We start from the raw sequence: 22,998 nt of genomic DNA on the forward strand, positions 1-22,998 counted from the left end.
TATACCATTAACCATTTAGTGACCGCCCTATAGAAGCTTTACTGCTACAGGGTGGCATAGCTCCCAACTGTCCCTGATTTGGAGGGACTGTCCCTGATTTGGAGAGCAATGTCCCTCTGTCCCTCATTGCTCCTCATTTTGGTCTGATCTATATAGATGTATATAAAACGCACTTTTTATCTATCAAAATGTATTTTCCAGTGCTAAACCTTTCACCCAATTTCTAAATTGCTGCATTTGTAAATTCCAAAAGCCAATATAAGGGATAAGGAGATTTTTGTATAATTCTCCTTTAAGGGGGAGTGGCGAGGGGGGGGGGTGTCCTATGCCTGCATACTTTTGCTGATAGGTGTCCCTCATTCCCATCTCAGAAAGTTGGGGGGTATGCAAATTAATGACCAGTACCTCTACTCCTCATCTAAGCAGTTCCATGCCAATGGAGCTACTGATTGACCCTGGAGGCAACCTGCATGTCCATGCTTAATAGCAATTCGGACAGTTTGTATTCGGTCGTAAAACACAATGTTGCTGCATCCAGAGGGGGTGTTCAGCCACCTCTGAAAGCAGAAAACCATTTGTGACTAAACTTCCATATGAATGTAAGGGTGGGCCCTTAGCAGCCAGATTTATTAATTAGCCAGCAGGGCTTTATATTCTACAGAACTAGTATATTCAAACCAATAGTACCATGTTTTCACAAACCAATTATCTCAGATCTGTGCCATCTGGACACTTTTTACTAAATTCTGCCAGAGAACTATAGAAGGATGAGGTGCAGTGATGGTAAGAGGAGTCAGAAGGCTTTTTAGAGTTCACAAAACATGAAATAATCTCTCCTTTCTCTATGGGTGGTCTGTACAATTGAACAGTATTTTGGCATATAATACAAACCCCATAGGTGTGCGCAGGCCTATTCCATTAGGGTGTGTATCCCAAAGCTTCTAGCACATGTGCGTGTGTGCATGTGTATATATACATACCTCTCAACTGTCCCTGTTTTCGAGGGACTGTCCCTGATTTGGAGCAATGTCCCTCTGTCCCTCTTTCCTCCTCTTTTGTCCCTCATTTTGGTCTGATCTATATATTTGTATATAAAATGCATTACTTGCAGGGGCGGACTGACCATTCGGCCACTCAGGCACTGCCCGAGGGCCCTGGGCCGCCAGGGGGCCCCATCAGGGTTGCCAGCCTCAGTAAAACCAGGGACAGTATGTAAAAATCTGTGTTTTTTTTTTACATCTGTCTCTGAAATGTTCCTTACCGACATCCTTTTGGTCTAAAAATCCAGAGATTATAGCTGCCCCACCTCTCCAGTACTTTCTCAGCCAATAGAAGCATGTCTGTGTATACTGTGTGTACATGTATGTGTATACTGTGTGATTGTATACTGTGTGTGTCTGTTTGTGTATACTGTGTGGCCCCATAATCTCTGATTGCCTGGGGGCCCCATAATCTCCTATTGCCCGGGGGCCCCATGAGTTGTCAGTCCGCTCCTGATTACTTGTCTTTCAAAATGTGTTTCTCAGTGCTAAACCTTTCATCCAATTGTTAAATAGCTACATACTAGTGGTAAAAAAGCACTTCTGGGTTCAACCAACCATTTTTTTTTGTACAATTCTACTTCACCAGGAGCGTGACAGGGGGTGTGTCCAATGCCCACATACTTTTGCTAATTGGTGTGTCCCTCTCATTCCCATCTCAGAAAGTTGGGAGGTATGTATGTATGTATATATATATATATATATATATATATATATATATATATATATATACATACACATTATATATATATATATATATATATATATATATATATATATATATATATATATATATATATATATATATATATATATATATATATATACACACACACACACACACACACACACACATACATATATTCTTTAAAATAAATGTAAACTAACATTTTGAAATGTTTTAAAGCATGGACGGTGTCAGTAGAGCAGTAGATAGAAGCAGTAGCGCAGTGGACAGAGTAATTAAGGCAGAGGATATGTCAGAAGGACAGTTGATGGTGAGACATACCTCCCAACTTTTTGAGATGGAAATGAGAGACATCTATTAGCAAAAGTATGTAGGCATAGGACACACACCCTGCCACACCCCCATAAAAGGAGAATTATATTAAAAAAATTGTTAAACCCACAAGTGCTTTTTATTTAACCACTACTATTCCTTTGGCTTAAGAAACTGTAGAAATGCAGCAATTAACAAATTGGATGAAATGTTTAGCACAGGGAAACACTTTTTGAAAGATAAAAAGTGCATTTTATGTACAAAAATATAGATCAGACCAAAATGAGGGACAAATTAGAAGGAAAGCGGGACTTTGTTCCAAATCAGGGACAGTTGGAAGCCATGGGTGAGAATAGAGCAGTGGACGTGTCAGTAGGGAAGATGTTGGTGTGTCAGTAGAGCAGTAGATGCTGTCAGTCAGTAGGGCATCAGAATTTGTCAGTAGGGCAGCAGGGTGAATTGGCACTGCATGGGGTGATTAGGCACAGCCGGCACACACTGTGCACATGCCTATGGCAGGCCCCCTGCTGCCTCCAATAGTGAATTCTAGACACAAGAAGCATAGCTTGTACAGAGATAATGCCATTACTTAGGGGTGTCTGGGCCAGCTTGACATTTAAGCAAAATCCTATATGTGAGTTTGTGTCTTTTTTCCACATTCTACAAACAAATGTATTCCATGGCTTCTTCTTCTCTTTTTTTTTTTTAAATAGTGAATGCTCAAGGCAGTATGTGAAATATTTTTAAGACAAAGATGACAGTTGCTCAATAGTCAGTGATAATTACAACTTTAAAATAACAGTTCCTTGACAATAGGTAGAATGTGCATGCATATTCCATTTTTTTGTTAAATTGGTATCTACAGCTTATTACCGGTTACTATGTAGGTATTATTATAAACCTCGCTGGTAGTTTCCTAAGTATATAGAAAAAAAAAGATTACTGTTCTCCCTCATAATATGGTTTTAATGCTTTTTTCTGCTGTTACAATTCCTATAATGCTGAATGCCATTACATGCTTGAAAGGTGTGCGTGCGTGGGGTGGGGGGTATAATATGTATAATATGCTCAGTTAGTATTTGTGCTTTATGCTCAAGAAAGCATAAAATGGAGTAAAAAATAACCTTTTTGTTTTTTTGCAATCTTGGGCTAGGACGCACACATCCAGGAGTGACTATATGCTGCCTAATTGAATAAATGGTTGACGATCTCTCCATCCAATTGGCAGAGCAGGACTCACCTTGCATGAATTTTATGTGATATGCTGACTTGTCAAGTACCACTGTCTGTGAGTATATAATATTACAATGTAGTAATGTTTTCAAGATATCACATTGTATTTCTATTTGTTTTGTAGTGTGTTGCAGTAAATGGCAGTAAAACGCAGATCGATCTCATGTACCACAACACACATTAACTCAAGGTGGGATTTCCCAATGAAAAATGTTCGATGGGAGCTTTTTGTCGGGAAAATTCCAACCGTGCGTAGGCTCCATCGGACGTTTTCCATCGGAATTTCCGTCGCACAAAATTTGAGATCTGGATCTCAAATTTTCTAACAACAAAATCCGTTGTCGGAAATTCAGATCGTGTGTACACAATTCCAACGCACAAAGTTCCATGCATGCTTAGAATCAAGTATATCAGTACAATCCCCCCAAATTACCCCAATTTGGAAAGTAGACACCCCAAGGAAATTGCTGAGAGGCATGTTGATCCCATTGAATATTTTATTGTTTTGTCGCAAGTGTTTGAAATAAAAAAAATTACACAAAGTTGTTACTAAATGATATATTGCGCATATAGTGATAACTTTGTGTAAAAAGAAAAAATGCCTCTCAGCAAATAGCTTGAAGTGTCTACTTTCCAAAATGGGGTCATTTGGGGGGGGGGGGGGGGTTGTCCTATCTTGACATTTCATGGCCTCCGAAACAGTGAGGAAGTAAAATCACCATTTTACGCCCTTAGAAATCCTGAAGGCAGTCCCAAAAAGTCTCACATATGAGGTATCCCCGTACTCAGGAGAAGCAGCATGAATGTATTTTGGGGTGAAATTTCACATATGCCCATGGCATGTTTGAGCAATATATCATTTAGTGACAACTTTGTGTAAAAAAAGAAGAAAAGAAAAAAAAAGGTAAGTCATTTTCCCGAAACTTGTGGCAAAATATAAAATATTCCATGGACTGAACATGCCTATCAACAAATGGCTTGGGGTGTCTACTTTCCAAAAACGGGTCATTTGGGGGGGTTTGAACTGTTCTGGCATTTTATGCACAACATTAGACGCTTATGTCACACATCACCCACCAAAAAAAACTGTTAGCGTTCGCAGGGATCATGCCCGACTCTGCGAATTCTGCAGTTATGTGTTTAGTGTTTTGTAAGTGACAGTGATCAATCGATACTGCACTTGGGTGAGCTGGGCTGGGCGGAGGGGCTAAATGCAGGTGCTAGCAGGTATCAGGGCTGATCCCACTAACACTGCGTTTTTGGGAACCCTAAACTACTGGGGACACTAGTATAGATTTGATCAGATCAGATATCGTTCAGACACTATAATACTAAGGGAAATGTATAGTGCGTGCGTGCGTGCGTGCATGGGTGTTAGCTCTTCTGGCACCAATCTGATGCTGGCTGGGGGCGACGCTGACCCTAATTGATGCTAAAACCCAACTGATATCACCCGCCGGGTGATCAGCGGGTTAAACATTTTATTAGGTAATATACGGCGGGTGCCCTGATGCTATAAAAAAATAACTAACTAACCAGCATCACCCGTGACACTAATACGGTGATCACTGGTGACAGGGGGTGATCAAGGGGTTAAACCTTTATTAGGGGGGTTAGGGGGGTCCCTAGAACTATCTGGGGCTACAACTAAGTACCCTAATGCTGATTAGTTTCACAAATGACACCAGTACAGTGATCAAAGAAAAATATGAACACTGTACTGGGTGACACAGTGACAGGGAGTGAAGGGGTTAACTGGGGGGGGGGGGGAGCGATGGGGGTGAAATATGTGCCTATATGTACTGTTTCAGTGTAGTGTTGGTGCAACTCACATTTAGTCCTCTCTCTGGAACATAAAAGAATTCGAGAGACGTAGTTGACATCACTTCCCCTGTCTGTGTTTACACTTACAAAGGCAGGGAAGGATTTCATTCGTCAGGACCAATCAGCAGGTTCATGCCAGGAATCATTGGCCTCGGCCTGGAGACTGATCAGTTCTGAAGCGAATCTGATTGGCGCGGCAAACGTAAGGTAACGTCGATTTGCCTAGCCGAGCCAACTTGCCACAGAAAAAATGCGGCGGCTGGTCCGGAAGGGGGGGGGGAATACAAATAAGTGGAATTTCCCCTTTTGAGTGAAGTTCCGCTCTAACTGTAGATATAAGCTGATTGGCTACCATGCACAGCTGCACCATGTTTTGAGTGCACCAGTTTTAGTAAATCTCCGTCTCTGCATAGTGTGCATGGGCCCATTATTTTGCTATGTTCCTATAAGAGATATTTCCTCTCACTTACTGAGCAAATGTGAGACAGAACAATAATTGAGCGTACATCTCTTTCATTGAGACATACCTGACCATGACACCTAGATGAGCTTATTAGACTTCCCATTTCAACACAATGGACATTATTATGGAGTCCCCCCCTCCCCATTGGGACTTTCACAACCTCCACCCTTCTGGGAAGGTTTTGTGGAGTGTGTCTGTGAAAATTTGTCCCAATTCAGTGAGAATAGCATTTGTAAGGTCAGGTATCAATGTTGGACGAGAAGACCTGGCTTGCAATTAGCTAGAGTTTAGTAGGGTTTAGGACAGGGTTCCATGTAGGTCACTTGCAGGGGCGTAACTATAGGGGGTGCAGCAGTCGTGACCGCAACTGGGTCCTGTGATGCAGGGGGCCCATGCAGCCCCCTCTACATATGGCCGGCAGAAGCATAGGCAGCTAGGAGTACCAGTGCACCATGCACACGAGTGGCTGGAGGTAGAGGGTGACTGGAAGAGCTCCATGCTCGACTACTGTAGTGGCTGCTCTTTAGTTGTGCATTCCCCGCATGACCTGTGTCCTCGGCTGCTCTCCTGCTCCGTGCATTGCCGCTCAGTCCGATGTCTGTTCTCCCCAGCCAGAGTCCCGCCCCCCCCCTGAGTCCGGCCCACACTGCACTGCATACTTTTCCCGGGTAAACAAACTTTAAGCACACAGATGCAGTACAGCCCTATGAGATCCCCCCGGAGGACACTGCAGGCTTGTCTGCCAGCCCCCTTCCTCCCCCATACACAGACGATGAAAGGTCTTTCTGGGAGATATGCTAATCCCCCATCCAGCACACTGGATGGAGCCCAGGCCAACATGGATGAGTGCGTGGCCTACAGCTTGATCATGGTGAGTGAGAGGACCCCATCCCCCACACACTATTACATACCCCCTCCATCTCCCCCTGGGAACAGGGACCCCTTCTCACGTGGGGACAGGGACCCCCACCTCCCCTGGGGACAGGGACCCCTTCTCATCTGGGGGCAGTAACTTCATCTGCCCTGGAGAAAAGAACCTTATCTCTTCTGGGGACGGAAACCCCATTCTGCCTAGGGACAGTCCCCCAATGGGGCACCTAAAAATGGAAAAAAAACTAATAAAAAAAAACTACTGATACCAGTGGTGGAACTACAGGGCTCACAAAGGTCATACCTGTGACCACGCCCTGGAGTTCCACCGCCAGACTCGGAGGGAAGGGCCCTGGCTGGGGTTCAGGGGGGCTTTTCATGGTTTCTTGCATCGGGGCCCTGAAGGTTCTAGTTATGCCACTGGTCACTTGAGTTCATAGCAAACACCTCAAACCATGTCTTTATGGACTTGAATTTGTATACAGGGACACATTAATGCTAGAAGAGAAAAGGGTCTTTCCTCAACTGTTGGCACAAGGTTGGTAGTGGTAGAGCACAATTGTCTAAAATGTATTTATTGTGGCAATAACAGTCCTGAACACAATGATTTGGAGGGGTGTTCACAAACCTTTGGTCACTCACATAGGGTAGGTTTGATTTTGAGGTGTCCAAAAACTTTTGGCAATATTCAGGGTGTCCCAAAAGTCTCCATATATAGGAAAAATTAACAAACTCATATAATATTTAATATTAATATTTTTTATATTTATATACTTACATAACAACAGATATCTTAGAACATGGGTGCTCAACCTGTGGCCCTCCAGCTGTTGCGGAACAACAAGTCCCATCATGCCACTGCCTTTGAGAGTCATGCTTGTAACTGTCCACAGCTTGCAATGCCTTGTGAGACTTGTAGTTCCGCAACAGCTGGAGGGCCACAGGTTGAGCACCCATGTCTTAGAATGTGTTCATATTTTGTAAAAAAAAATGATTGAATATTTTGTAACTAAGACCGGCCATACATGGTTCGAATCTCGGCCGGTTCAGCAAGAACAACACAAACTCCATCCCTTCCCACCTGTCTGAACGGCAATCTGCCTTATTTACATAGGCAGATCACAGTTCTGTCTCTCTACCCGACAATCGGCGGTTGCTGGCAGACATTGAGTACTACCCGAGAACCACCCATCTGCTTCCACTGTGTGTAATCAGTGCGCACACAGTGGAAGTGCGAAATCATGTATATATACATGATTCGGAGCACAGCTGCCGCCTTGTAGCACTAAAACTGCTATAGGGCGGTCAGCGATCAGTTAAAATATGACATTGTTGTCAAGACACATGCATAGGACACCTGGACCACTTACAGGTATTGATCGCTACCCCAGGTTCCTTGTTTTTGGGTGACTCTGTTGCATTGCGGGGTCCTATGGATTCACCTTTATGTGTGTTTTGCTGGTAGAGAGAGAATGCTATGACACTGCCTGTGCTGACATGACCAGGCAGCAAAGGAAGGCTGCTGAGGCATGCATGCATGCACCATGACCTTATCAATTTTGGGACATGCAGTCCCAAGATGGGGAGTCAAGCAGGCTAGTATGCAGTGCATCACACACACACCCAACTGCAAGTTTGTACAGGAACCCAAAGGCTGCAGCGGTGAAAATAATAATTATACATTTTTTTTTTTTAAATAAATGTTTCTCGCCTTCTGTTTAGTGTTCCGTACAGATGAAATACTCAAAAACACTAAACTTTAGTACTACTTTAAACTTTAACAGGTTGCTCACCGCTGACTCAGACATGGCACGGTAGAGATGTGAGGTATACACAGCCACACTGTTGGTTCCCCCCCCCCCATGTGATAGTAAATACCAATGTGGTGAGCTCTCAGTACTGAAGGCAGATGTAAAAACCACATTCCAGGGCAGGGCTGGGGCTGTGAATCAGGCTCCTGCTATTTGCCAGTTGACTGCACTGCTAGCTACACAATGTTCTCTGTGAGCTGGTAACTGTGACATTTGTGACGTTTCTTTTTCTCTTCTTTTTTTTTTTTTTGCGTAATCTAACTTGTTTAAATCTCCCTCGGCCTTCACTCCCATGTGTTGGCTAAGAGCAGTCATCACAAGTTGGGAAACTCTAGACTCCTTCACAGCTGTCAAGTTTTAGAGGAGCTCTTTCAATTGCTTCCCATTCAGCTATGTTACTTAATAACACCATGAAGGGAAACAGAAATGTCTAAATGTTTAGATTTATAAAGCTTCACCAGCGTAATGAGCGTTTCCCAGAAAAGGAAAATGACAGTCAGGCTATTCTTCATTTTGTATGATTCTGACCCGATAAAGGATCTCATGACTCTATTATGTTTTGTTTATACTGCAGACATTTCAAAGTAGGCCAGCCATTTTTTTATATAGTGAAAAATAGTTGTGACCTCTGTCAAATTTAATTTCTTGCTTGCTTGTTTCCGCCAGCTGCTGTGTCAAGTGCTTGCAATACAGCGTTTAAATAAGTGTTTGGAGTCCATACCGGTAGATACTGTATTTTTAAGCCCTAAACTCATCAGAAAGCCAACATTTTATTGGTTGGCACAGGAACAGATGATGGGAAACCTGTTTTGGTCTGGTGGCAACTGTCTTTGAAGGGATTTCCTCTAATTTTTTAGAGATATCTTTCCTGTTGTGCAACTATGTGTATGTGCCCACGCTAGGATCTAAATCAAATTTGAATGTGAATGGGATTTATTTATGATAAACCTTAATTAATTAGTGTAGATAACATGCTGTATGAGCGGCTGCTGCTCTACTAAGGCTGTACAACCTCTTATATATAAAAGAGCCGATCTCTTGGTTCTCAGAGATGCCTGAGCAGAGAGCTGGTGACTGTCAGTTCTATATCAATATTATCATTACATATTAAAAGTTCTGTATTAATACCCTTGCCCCCTTTAGAGGTGGAGCATAGGTACCATATGTAAATCAGTATTACTGCACCATCTAGTGCAGCCTTTTTCAACCTTTTCAGCACAGAGGAACCCTTTCTGGTCTCAGGGAACCCCTGCTAACAATGACTATATCTACAATTCATGGTACATTAGTATGATGGTCAGTAGGAAGAATGCTCCTTACACTTGTGGACATTGGGAAGAATGAGCTCCTTACATATACCTAAAAATATCAATGGTGTCATTGGGAACTTATCTGAAAGGCAGAAATTGCTCATTGCTCAAGGAACCCCTAGTAACCTCTGGAGGAACCTTGGATCTTCATGGAACCCTGGTTGAGAAACCTTGATCTAGTGGTGCTAACAAATGGATAGTGTGAGAACCACTACACTAAGGGGTAGTGTGTGAATAAATAAATGATCAAACTGCACTAGACGATCCCTTCTTCTTCTTCAAATATGTGTCATATTATTCTTACCCTGTGGGTGTGCATTCCAGTGATCCGCTTCCCTTTCCTCGGAGGATACATTTCTGCTCCATGTGCTCATTATGACTACCTGTGATGGGTGTTTGCTGAGTAGGATGTTTGCCTAGGGACTGGTGAAAGAAGACACATTTTGTTTTTACATCCTATGGTGCGATGATTTATGAAGACACCACTTATTCACTGCATTGGAGATATCTGATGGCGGTGTATGGACATTACACACAACTTAATATAGCGCATATGACTCATATACTATTAAGGCCCCTTTCACACGGGACGGATCAGTAATGGTCCGCCCCGTGATGATCCGCTCGCTCAGCGGGGACAACGGCACACTGTGTAGGGACCGCCCTGTCAGCTCTCCGTTCTCTTCTATGGGGGATCGGATGAGCATGGACCGTCTGTCCGTGTTCATCCGATCCGCTCTGCAGACGGATAGAAAAATAGTATTTTCCTCCGTCTGCAGAATCGGACAATTGCGGAGGTGGACAATAGCGGGTGTCTGCGGATGTTCATCCACAGACACCCGCTATCCCATAGGGATGAATGTATGTCTGTATTTCATCCGCAAACGGATGGATAAAATAGGGACATACTGTCCGCATGTGTGAAAGGTGCCTAAGAGTCCACGGAATTGGGTGAGTGGAAGCAATCCAAGGAAAAATTGCACTCATGTCAAAAAAAATCTTTCCTGTTGTGTCTCAGGACAAGACAGGAAGAAAAGAGAAATCTCCCAAAATAAACAAACAAAAAAAACCAAACAATTGAAGTAATCAGAGGTAGCTCATACCTAACACATGATGACAGTGGTCCAATTTATACCTTCCCAGAGACAGCATGTGAAAGCAGGCCAAATACACAAAGAGTAAAGCTGGATACACAAGGATCAAAACCGGGGCAGTTCAGGGACTGGCCGAATTTCGATCTGTGTCTTGCCCTTGCTGTTAAAATACAGGGGTTGATTTGTTAAAACTGGGGAATGCTAAATCCATAGCAGCTGTGCATGGAAGCCAATCGGCTTCAATCTTCTATCTCTATCTCCAGATTGTTCAATTAAGCTTTGAACACAAAAAAAAAAAATGGAAGCTGATTGGTTTGTATGCAGAGCCGCACCAGATTTTTGTTGCACTCTCCAGTTTAGTATATCAACCCCACAATGTCCCGGTGGGGGTATTCTCACATCCATCTTGGTTGTGTGGATGCAGGAATTTTTTGCTGGCTGAACAAAAAGAACTGAACCATGTATGCCCAGATTAAGACATAAACTCATTTAGCCTGTTAGTGAATCAGGCTAAATGCAGTACTCCTTTTATTGAAGACCAGTACAGTTCACTTTTGTAGATAAAAAAGGCAGAAAAAAGTACAATTCTCTACATCTGATATCATCTAGCAGCTTGTCCTTCTAATGTATGTCTCCTTTAAATTAAAAAGGAATTTATACAAGATATTATAGTGTGTACTCTGTGCTGTGTACACCTTTCAGGGCTCTAATTGCAGTCTATCCTTATCCGCAGATCTCTAGATTAATAACAAGACCTCTAGTTTGACTTGTTTTACATTGATCCCATAAAATAACTATTTCAATCGAACAGCAATTAAAATACACAGACTTGGCAATTATTTCTGACCAGCTAATGTTGAGTATTGGCATTCTGCAAAATTCATTGAATGTCGCAGCGTTTCATTAATAAACCCTGTTATCCACTGCCTAAAGTGAAATGGCTTCAAAACTTTTAGCTTATTAGTGCTGTATGCCATTCAAGACAAGTTTAATGTAATGGTTTTATTACTTTAGGCAAATAAAATACGTTACTCAAATGTCTGTAGCAATTAGACACCCATATTTTTCACTGAACTAAGCTCCGTTTTATATAGTTAGTGTAGCAATATGGACTACAATTGCAATGAACAGCTATTCCCTGCCCTGTCTGCATATCATATTGTCCCTCTAGTGCCCAGCGTTACAAGACTGACATCATATTTGTGAGCCCAACCAAATGGATTGTGGGACTAGTAGTTCCATCAGATGGCTATTTGCCTACATGACTGTACAACCGAACTACATATCCCAGGGGTCCTTGCTATCACCAAAAAGATTGCTGGGAAGAGCTATAAAAGAGACCAGAGATCCGCCCCACAGCTCTCTTCCTCCCAGGCCTTGTGTCTGAAGGATCTCTCCGTGTGAGGGGAGTGAGGTTTGCGGCCTACCACGTGGTCTACAGTCATCCAACCTGACTGAGAAGGGGTCCAGTGTTAACTGCTGTTCATCCGAAATCTGATCAGCACCACCTCTACAGTGCAGCAACCCACGATTCATGCTCCGCAATGGGTGATCATCACAAGCGCGTCTCCAGCCAGGACGTCTATCTGAGATTCACAAGCTGGAAGGCATCAAATCCGTCTGGTCATTGGTGAGAGGGCCACAGCCCATCGTTGCAAACCTTTCCTTTGTTGGACACTGTGCACAGACAGCTTTACTTTGGGAACACTTCACTGCACCTTTATTTGAACACCATACATAAGCATCTTTCGCTACAGTCATCACCAGATATACTACCACTCTGTTACTACACCTTATTGGATACCACTATTGAGCTCCAAATGCCGGTGAAGACCATCAGATCTTCAACAGGGACCTTCTGTCTTTTTCTCTCAATAGGATCAATGGTTAAACAGGCCGGCCTGGATTTCTCTTTATAGAAGTATTGTCAGAATTGATACTTAACCTCTGCTTATTTTCTGCTTATACTCTGCTGACACTTTTCCTTTCAGGTTATGTTCAAGTGGTACTCCATTGTACATATGTGTATATAATTATCTGTTGTGGCCCACCGTCTTAACTGGCATTTCATTAAGGAGTGACTCAACTGGGTTTGCGCTGTTATCCCTATTATTTGGTCAGGTACGCCTTACAAAAGGAGTAATTGTTAGAGTGATTCCGCTCAAAGTGGGGAGAGAACCTGCTGAGCAACAGCCCCCATCAAGGGCTCAGGAAAAAGGCCCAGTATCGGTAAGAGCTGACCCCCAAGGGGCCAATGTCCTGCCTCTCTATTTTTACAGAGAAATCAGCTGGCTAGTCAATAGTTTGAATAGTGAAGAATGGTGCTGGAGACTGGAGAGGTTTTTCTCAGGACAGTTACCAACTACTGTAGGGGAAGATGAGTTTGAAACCTGGATGAGTCAAGCTCTGCTGGCCATGGAAGAATAGAGTGTTTCAGGGGCTGTGAAATTACAACGGCTCAGTGAGAGTCTTCTAGGCAAGGCAGCTGATGTGATTCATAATCTGAGGATAGGAAAGAAAACTTGTGTTGCCATGGACTACATAGACACCCTGTATGCTGTATTTGGAAGAGTTGAAACTATTGCAGATCTGAAGTACAAATTCAACCACACCCACCAGCAGAAAGGGAAGAGTCTGTCTGAGTACATATCTTGAGTAGAAAGAATGCTGCATCATATTATCCTCAAGAGGGGTATTGATCTCAAAGATGCCGACCAAGCTTGTCTAGACCGGGTTCTGCACATGACTAGGCCAAATCATCCGATTGTATTAAAGTTGTTACTAAAGAGAACCAAAGTCGTGTCTACATATCCTGAACTGATAAGAGAAGTATTGAGAAGAAGAGGCTTTATTAGAAGAGAAAAGCCAAAGAACCAGGGAGGTGGGTCCTATTGCTGGAAATAGGGAGAAAGTGGTGGCCTGAGCTGTTCAAGCGGAGATGAGTTTCTCAGATGAGGACAGTGGAACTGAGTCTGAACCGGTAGGGATGTCCATTCCTGGCACTAATAAGCCAGCAGGTGCCAGCAACCGAACTTTTGGCTTAGGTAGTTCAAGCCCAGACTCAGATGTATTATGCCTTGATGCGGTAATGGAGACCCAAGAGAAAGTACAAAAACAAGTACAAAAATGGGGAGTTCTCTCCAAGGACAAGAGAAGATATGATATGGATGTGGGGAGGTTGGACACTTTTAGGTTGAGTGTCCCAAGGCCGCCATCAGCCCTCAATTACTCACGGATGTTCTGAAAGCCTTACAGGAACTATTCTTCCCAAAACTGGTGGAAAACTTCAGGGGACCTCAGTGAAGGAGCTAGTTGAGAGTCCCGAGGGAAAAGTGAGCTCCAAGGCAAAGGCCAATGACAGTCCTCCTTCTCCTGGAAACAGGGGCCGCTACCCCCTAGCAGAACTGCACCCAATCTCTTCCCCATCACAAAAGCTGACAATCGCATCTACAGCAAAGTTAGAGAACCAATGTTTCCCATCTTTTACAATGTGTGGGGGCGCAGTTCCTCCCCCTCAGTGCAGGAGTGGTGTGGGGAACTCTGATATTGGAATGCATTAGTGTTCCACTGACACTTCCCTGCGCTGCTGATGGGGAGGGAGTCGAGTGCTGGCAAAAGAGACTTTGAGTGCCACTGGCGGCACGAGTGCTGGGGGTTACCTACCCATGTGCTAGATGCTGTGGTGGTAAGAACAGTGGTAAGAGCAGGAATCTTCTTTGTTACCTGCCAAATTATTTGTATTTTTGGCCAGCCAGTCTTTCAAACATCACATCCGGGTTGGTGACCTAATTTTTCTCTGTATTTAGTGCAGTGCAGGACATTCCCAGATTAGGTTAAAGTGGTTGTAAGGCTTACCTGTAGGTCCAAAAAAAAAAAACCTATACGGTTTAGGAGATATTTGCCCGAAGACAGACACCGCACTGAGCGCAGCATCTTCAACGACGGAGATGCTGCGCGTGTCGGCTCCCGCGCGCATTCTCGCGAGTGACGTCATCGCGGCTTCGCCGAATGACAGCGGCGGAGCTGCGAGACCCCACCGAGAAGATGGATGCGCCGGACTACAGGGGACAGCGGTGACATCGCTGGCTCCTGTGTCAGGTAAGTGACACATAATGGACTACTATGCAATGCATAGTAGTCCATTATGCTTTGCCTTTGCAGGGAATGAAAGAGGAAGTAAACCCATCAGGGTTTACTTCCTCTTTAAAATGAATAGTCAAGTATTTATAATAATTTAAACTGTTACTAAACCCAGGACCCTGCATTCACTACATTTGGACTCTCACAGTACACAGAACATGGAAATGCAATTATTTTAGTAAATATAAACTGCTAAATACCTTTTCTCATCAGCAGTATATAGCAGTTTTATGACTTCTATCAGTGTCTGGTTATAGCTTGTAGGAGGAGTTTTCATCCTCCTCTGACTGTCCTATGAGACTGCAGGACCCCTGACACTCTGTCTGGACATTGCTGATTGGCCCTGTGCCAATCACATGCACCCTCCGAAGAAAAAAAAAAACTCTTTAGCAATACACACCAAACTGAGCATGTGCAGAGTGTCCCCAAGGCTCTGTACTATCAGGAGATGAATTGCAGACTGGGAAAGAAGGAAAGGATCAGAGGAGACAAACGCAAACAGCCTTTTTGCACAATGCGCAGGATTAACCCCTTAAGTTCTATGGTGAGTATAACAAGCATGCTTTACTGCATATACAGAATGATTTTACTGTTGTGGGTTTAGTAACATTTCAAAGCCCAACTCCAGGCAATTTGTTTCTTAAAGCGGAGTTCCACCCTAAAGAGGAACTTCCGCTCATCGGAACCCTCCCCCCCTCCGGTGTCACAGTTGGCACCTTTCAGGGGGGAGGGGGGGTGCAGATACCTGTCTAAGACAGGTATTTGCACCCACTTCCGGGCATAGACTCCCACGGGAGTCTATGCTTCTTCCTCTCCCACACGGAGACACACACGGGTCCCAGAGACAGCGAGGACCATTCCCATTGCGCTGCGCGACTCGCGAATGCGCAGTAGGGAACCAGGAAGTGAAGCCACAACGCTTCACTTCCTGATCTCCTCAGCCGAGAGTCGAGTGATCGGTCGGCCTTGGCTGCCAACATCGCTGGACTCTGGGACAGGTGAGTGTTCATTTATTAAAAGTCAGCAGCTGTAGTATTTATAGCTGCTGGCTTTTAATATTTTCTTTTCCAGTGGACTCCCTCTTTAATTGGAAAGACCCCCAGATGGTGTTAAAGTGGTTCTAAAGTCAGAAGTTTTTTTTTTAACTTAATGAATCGCATGCATCAAGGTAAAATTCTTCTGCAAGCAGCTAACACCGAGCAACCACACCCCCCCCCCCCCCTCCATACTTACATAAACACAATCTCAGTTCAGCTCTCTCTCCCCTCAATAGCTCAGACACAGTATTGGGAGGCCTTGGCCAGTAAGGAGGGAGCTGGAAGCTGGGCCAAGCCTTGCTCAGTGTGTCTTATGGACACACAGAGCCAACTCGGGAGAAAGCATGCGCAAGTGCCCCCATAGAAAGTGGCAGGGGATGCCAGCAGGGGACCTGAGAAGAGGAGGATTGGGGATGCTCTGTGTGCATAACCATTACACAGAGCAGGTAATGATAACAGCTTTGTTATGTAAAAACAATAAAAAGTGAGCCTTTAGAATCACTTTAACCACTTCCTGCCCAGGCTGTCATTCTGCTATAGGCCAGGCGGGAAGTGGTTAAAGTGGTTCAGTTATTTTGACTGGGTTTCATAGGACATCCAGCTGGATAACAGCCGCCGCACACCCGTGGCGGCACGGATCGAGGCGCTCGGTGGTGCGGTGTGTAAGTCTGACACACCGCTGCACCGATCTTGGTAAAGAGCCTCTGACAAAGGCTCTTTACATTGTGATCAGCTGTGATTGGACACAGCTGATCATGTGGTAAACAGGAAGAGCCATTGACAGACATGAGTAGAGGAGAGCCGATTGGCTGGTCTCCTTACAGGGGAGTCTGTGCTGATTGTTTATCGGATGCCTGCCCAGGACCATCAGGATGCCGCCGGGACCACCAGGGATTGCCACCAAACTGGACCACCAGATATGCCACCCTAGACCCCCAGGGAAATGCCAATATGTGCCCAGCCACCTGCCAATCAGTGCCCAGGCAGCTGCAAATTAGTGGTCATCCCCAATGCCTGCCAGTGTCATCAGTGATGCCTATCAGTGCCATCTATCAGTGCTGCTTATCAGTGCCCATCAGTGCCAGGTATCAGTGCCCAGCAGTGCCACCTATCAGTGCCCAGCAGTGCTGCCTATCAGTGCCACCCATAAGTACCCATCAGTGCTGCATAGCAGTGCCACCCAACAGTGCCACCTATCAGTGCCCATCATCAGTGCCCATCATCAGTGCCCATCAGTGTAACCTCATTGGTGCCACCTTATCAGTGCCCATCAGTGAAGGAGAAAATGTACTTATTTACAAAATTTTATAACAGAAACAAAATAAACTTTTTTTTTTTTTCAAAATTTCCGGTCTTTTTTTATTTGTTTACCAAAAAATAAAAAACACAAAGGTGATCAAATACCACCAAAAGAAAGCTCTATTTGTGGGAACAAAATGATAAAAAGTCTATTTGCGTACAGTGTAGCATGACCGTGCAATTGTCATTTAAACAGCAATGAAAGCTGGCTTGGGCAGGAAGGGGGTGTAAGTGCCTGGTATTGAAGTGGTTAAGAATAAAAAGTTGCTAAGGCTGCAATAATCATGTTTAATATGAAACATTCCACTGCAGTACATCATTATCAACACAAGATGTCCTCAGTCTTCCAGATTAACTAATGCCCAGTGTCACTAAACCCAGAGGACTGAGGAGATACTGTGAGTACAAGGTGTCATGGAACCTTCCCTGATGGGGCATCACCACAGCACACTTTATTCCCAATATAATGGTGCATTAGTATATATTTTTTTACAGAATGTCATAGTATACTTGTAAGAGCTCATCATCACTCCGTAAAGGATTATCATTCAGCCAGAATACCAAGCATATTTGTTAATCACATAGAATTTTATGCTTAAACAAAAGAAGCATTTGTCTATATAAACATATCAAAGTACTTTACAGAATATAAATAGCACATTACTGGCAGAACAGCTACATAGGAACAGCTTGGCAAACACGAAACCCACACGGTGGATTCTAACAATGGGCTGGACATGTATATTACTCAACTACGGTGACTTCTGACTCGAACCGGTGGCCGTTCCCTGCCATGGGATTTCATAGCTGTATAATGCTCCTTTTATTAAGAGAGCTGAATGAAAATTGTCCATGGAAATATCTAGTCCTCAAGGCAACGTTTTTTTTTTTTTTATCGTTTCCAAGCAACAGCACAGTAAAATTACATAAAGCAAAACTTTACTCCTTTTTTTTAACTTTATTTATATGTACTTTCCCCCTTCTGAAATTGCCTCTAACACATCTGGGTGGACTGTGAGTGCAATGCTCTGCCTCCGAATCCACCTTTTTTGAAGCCTATTAGAGACTATGGCTCTAATCACATAGCTCCCAACTGTCCCTGATTTCAAGGGACTGTCCCTGATTTGGAGCAATGTCCCTCTGTCCTTCTTCCCCCCTCATTTGTCCCTCATTTTGGTCTGATCTATATAGTTGTATAAAAATGCACTTTTTATCTTTCAAAAAGTGTTTCCCAGTGCTAAACCTTTCATCCAATTTCTAAATTCCTGCATTTGTAAATTTTAAAAGCCAATATAAAGGAGTAGTAGTGGAAAAAAAGCCCTTGTGGATTTAATTAACCTTTTTTTTTTAGTTAATTCTCCTTTAAGTGGGTGTGACAAGGGGGCGTGTCCTATGCCTACATATGTTTGCTAGTAGGTGTCCCTCATTCCCATCTCACAATGTTGGGAGGTATGCTAATCAGGTGCTTCAAAAAACCACCCCTGCGCTGGGTTTGGATGCAGGAATAGGGAGCGGCAGCCATGGATAGATTCATGTAATGTATGAATCTATCCATTAGTCATATAGGGGGATTGCATGATGGAGGGGGGCAGCGCCCGTGTGCCCTTAATGGACAGGCCACCACTGGTGCATGAACTACTCTAAAGTCTCTTCAACTTTAAAAAGTGGTGTATATATAAATGGTTATCATTGGAAAACATTGGGGAACGACTTATCATGCAACTTTGATATCCAACGTTGCATGACAAGCCACACAAGTGTGAATGGAGCCTAATGCCCAGTACACACGGTCAGACATTCTGACAACAAAATCCATCGGATTTTTTCAGATGGATTTTGGCCCAAACTTGTGTAGCATACACACGGTCGCACAAAGTTGTTGGAAAATCCGATCGTTCTGTGCGCGGTGACGTAGAACACGTACGACAGGACTATAAAGAGGCCAGTGGCCAATAGCTTTCGTCTCGTAATTTATTTTGAGCATGCGTAGAACTTTGTCTGTCGGAATTGTCTACACACGATCGGAATTTATTGTCGGAAAATTTTAGATCCTGCTCTCAAACTTTGTGTGTCGGAAATTCCGACGGAAAAAGTCAGATGGAGCCCACACACGATCGGATTTTCCGACAACACGATCCGATCGTACATTTTCCATTGGAAAGTCCAACCATGTGTACAGGGCATAAAAGTACATCTGTCATAACATAAGAGTAGAAGAGGTTGCCACTTTTGGTCTCCTCCTTAAAATGCTAGTTGCCTGACTGTCTCTGGTTCTAATGCTATTGCTTTTGTGAGTGTCAGAAATATGCTTGCCCCTGGGAAGTGACTCAGCATTGAGGCCAAAGCCTATGTCTTGATTGGACAGCAAAGGAGTAGCAGTACACTGACGAGCTCACCCTTCTGCTTACTCTGCTCTCCACTTCTGTCAACAAGTACACTGCAGCAGAGCCAAATTGGTAGCTTTTGCTCTCTTCCCCAGTCTTATTGCTGCACAAAAGGTGATTACAATAGGCTGCTATCAAGAAAGATTCAGGAATAAATACTAATTTGATGAAAAAAAATGCATTTTATGATTATTCATTGAACTCATAACTGCTTTAATTCATGTTTTTTAAATGTGTGTGTGTAGTTCATTGTTTAATTGTAATTATGTCATCCTAGTTTAGTTATGGCATTCACAGATACAGAAACTAGTTCTCATTTTATATAAGCAAGAACTGAGAAGTGGGTAGTTGCCAATCTTAGCACAAACAGGATGTGTCATGTTCTCAGACCCTGATCGGGGGGAGCGCAGGTCTAAACAGGAAGCATGCTACTTAATAAAACGTGTGCCAGTTTGTTGTTTTTGTACTTTATAAAGCAGTACAAGATTCTTAGTGCTAGGCTGCAGTATTCTGGATGATCTATAAAGTCAGTGCAATAACCAGCGTTGTTTCATCATAGTGTGCCATTAACAGCAGACCACAATTTTTTTCATACCAGGGACCCTTTAGCATTTCCACTGAAGTAATAAGAACTTACATGTGCATGGTATCACAGTCATTTTCTGTTTGTGGATATATCTTTTTGTTAAAGCTAAACTCCACAAAAACTTTTGCCCCTTTTGCCCCACACACGATCGGAAATTCCACCAGCAAAAGTCTGATGTGAGCTTTTGGTCGGAAATTCCAATGGTGTGTATGCTCCATCGGACTTTTGCTGGCGGAAATTCTCGCCAGCAAAAGATTGGGAGCAGGTTCTCAATTTTTCGGTCGGAAAAGGTTCGGTCGCAAAAGAATTGAACTTAATTTTCCTGACTCATCGTAGTGCAGTACATCACTGCATTCTTGACGGTGGAAAATTCAGAGAACTTTTGTGTGACCGTGTGTATGCAAGCCAATTCCGTCAGAAAAACCATCCAAGATTTCTCAGACGGAAATTCCGCTCGTGTGTGCGGGGCATTATAGTGACTTCCCACCTTATTGCAACGGTTGTCTGTTTGTTTCGTACCTCTGTTCTGTTTCAAATGCTTTATGCATTGACATACCTCTTTAGACCCGGTCTGCCCAGACAGTATGGTCACCTGCTGAATTGGCACCATCCACAGGCAGCTTAAAGTGGTTGTAAACCCTTACAATCCACTTTTTACTACAGGTAAGACTATAATAAGGCTTATCTGTAGCTACCGTGGATATCTCCTAAACCTGCACGGTTTAGGAGATATCCCCTGTATCAGCATGTGCCGACATCATCGGCACATGCGCACTGAAGCAACGGCACGTTTGTATGTTGACGTCACTGTGGCTCTGGCCAATCACATCGCCGGAGCCTGCGATACCCAGAAGTAACTCCAGGAGCGATGTCGCCAGCTGGAGCTGTGTACTGGGACCACTGGGGGGGGGAGTTTAATCTAAGGTGAATATTTCATAATGAGCTAGTATGCAGTGCATACTAGCTCATTATGCCTTTGTCTTGCAGGGGTTTTTTTTTTGTTCTTTTTGTGGGTTTCCAACCACTTTAACTCTTCTCTTAGACACAGTTGTTGAATCCAATGTAATTTTACTTCAGCTAATTGCAGTACAGAGGATGTTTTTCCAGTCCTTTTAAGTGCAAGAAGACAATGGCTTTCCTACGCCCCGACACTGTGAAGTACTAACAGTGACCGATCTCCCCTTCGGGGGAATCCAGAATGGAAAATGATATGGGGGTTCTAGTAGATCTCAGGTTTAGCAATGGCATGCAATGACAAGCTGCAGCAGCTAGTAAAGCAATCAGCTTATTAGCATGCATTAAGAAGGGGATTTCTCCAAGAGACAAAACTATAATGCCGTGTACACACGACCGGACTTTCCGGGAGACTAGGTCCGACAGTCTTCCCGACGGACTTTCGGTGGAGTTCTGACGGACTTTCCAAACGAATGGACTTGGACACACAATTACACCAAAGTCCGACGGATTCAAACGTGATGACGTATGACCGGACTAGTATAAGAAAGTTCATAGCCAATAGCCAATAACTGCCCTAGCGTCGGTTTCGTCCGTCGGACCAGCATACAGACGAACGGATTTTTTGACCGAACTCGATTCCGTTGTAAAAATTTGAAACATGTTCTAAATCTAAAGTCCATCTGATTTTTCGACAGCAAAGAGAAGCACGGATTATGAATGCAATGATATAAGGAGTGCTGGACATGACAGTGTGGATGAGGGACACAGAGGGTTAAGCTTTATGGGTGGAGCTGAGGAAAAAGGTTTGCAGGAAGCAAGTTCAGTGTAGGGGAGGGGTCATATAAAAGGGAGGGGGGTGGCTTTAGGGGATCATTCGGATCCCAGCGTGACACAGAGGAGGCAGTTTTTCTCTGCTCCTCTGTAATGGCCGACCTGGATGTGATTTTCAAGAGGCTGAGACGGGCGGCGGAGGCGTGCGGAGCGGAGTGGCTGCGGGACCGAGCGGGGACCTGGAGGACACCGCGGAGGATGTCGGGGAGGCAGGTGAGGCGCCGCTGCGTGCGCGGAGGTCTCGGCCTCCGGCGCGTTTTTTCCCCGGGCCTACACCTCGTCCACCTCGTGACTGGCAGAGCCCGGGGGCCGACCGCTCGGTCCCCCCGGCGAAGAGGAAGGTGCCTGGCTCTCCCTGGTCCGGGTGGTCATTGCGCCGCCGACCGGAGGGGGGCGGGGCCTCGCGGCAAAATGGCGCCGGCTACGGGTCGGGCCGGCACCCGGGAACGGGGGGGGGGGGAACGGGCGGGGGGCTCTGGGTCCAGCCGCCTTGGGGGTGCAGCGGAAGGGGGGGATCCTCGGACTGGGGGTTCCAGCATGGGGACACGCGCGGTGGGGGGGCAGGGTTGGCACGGGGGGGGGGTCGCAGCTCCCGGGCTGGGGCGGGTGGGATGAAGGGAGCCACCGAGGTGCCTGGCAGGGCTGGTCTTGGACACCAGCATGCCGGGGGTGGTCGGGGGCCACAGGCACTGCGGGATGCGCCTGAACGCGCGGACCAGGAGGTCTGCGATTCGCCCAGGGGGATGGCGGCGCCCCCAGCGCGCACCGCGGAGGACAAGTCCGAGGGTGAGCTGTCGCAGGAGGAGGAATTTTCACATGCAGCGCACGAAACCATGACTGTCGGCAAGGCCCCGGTGCGGCCAGGTAAGTCACGTGATCTTTTGGTTCTGATGGAAGCCTTGGGGGATTTGCTGGGGGACCCGGTATCCCAGAACGGCAAGGGGATGGCATATCGCCCTGGGGGGGCCCACGGACAGCTGCAGGACCTTCTTGGAGGGGCTGCGGGCCCTGGTGGGTAAGTTTGCCGGGGGTTCGGGGGCGCCGCAAGTGGGTCCCTGGATGGCTGCGGGCCCAGGGTCGGGGGGAGGGGGGTCCGGGGCCACGCCGGTGGTGGACCCC

General features: G+C 45.0%; 1 protein-coding gene across 2 annotated transcripts in view; it reads left to right on the top strand.

The window, feature by feature from the left end:
• The window catches only part of KIAA0040 (KIAA0040 ortholog), an 84,006-nt gene that overhangs the window by 52,648 nt on the left and 8,360 nt on the right, over window positions 1-22,998 (top strand). Inside the window, exon 2 of one of the 2 annotated variants that reach the window (XM_077453203.1) lies at window positions 3,194-3,328. The exons of the other annotated variant lie outside the window; for it this stretch is intronic. The gene's annotated coding sequence lies outside the window, so the exon portion shown is untranslated. The remainder of the gene's footprint in view (window positions 1-3,193; window positions 3,329-22,998) is intronic. 2 annotated transcript variants of the gene reach the window in all.

The sequence above is a fragment of the Lithobates pipiens genome, unplaced genomic scaffold (assembly GCF_037356315.1).
Source record: "Lithobates pipiens isolate NorthernLeopardFrog02 unplaced genomic scaffold, aLitPip1_a1.2 Scaffold_23, whole genome shotgun sequence".
Taxonomy (NCBI): Eukaryota; Metazoa; Chordata; class Amphibia; order Anura; family Ranidae; genus Lithobates; species Lithobates pipiens.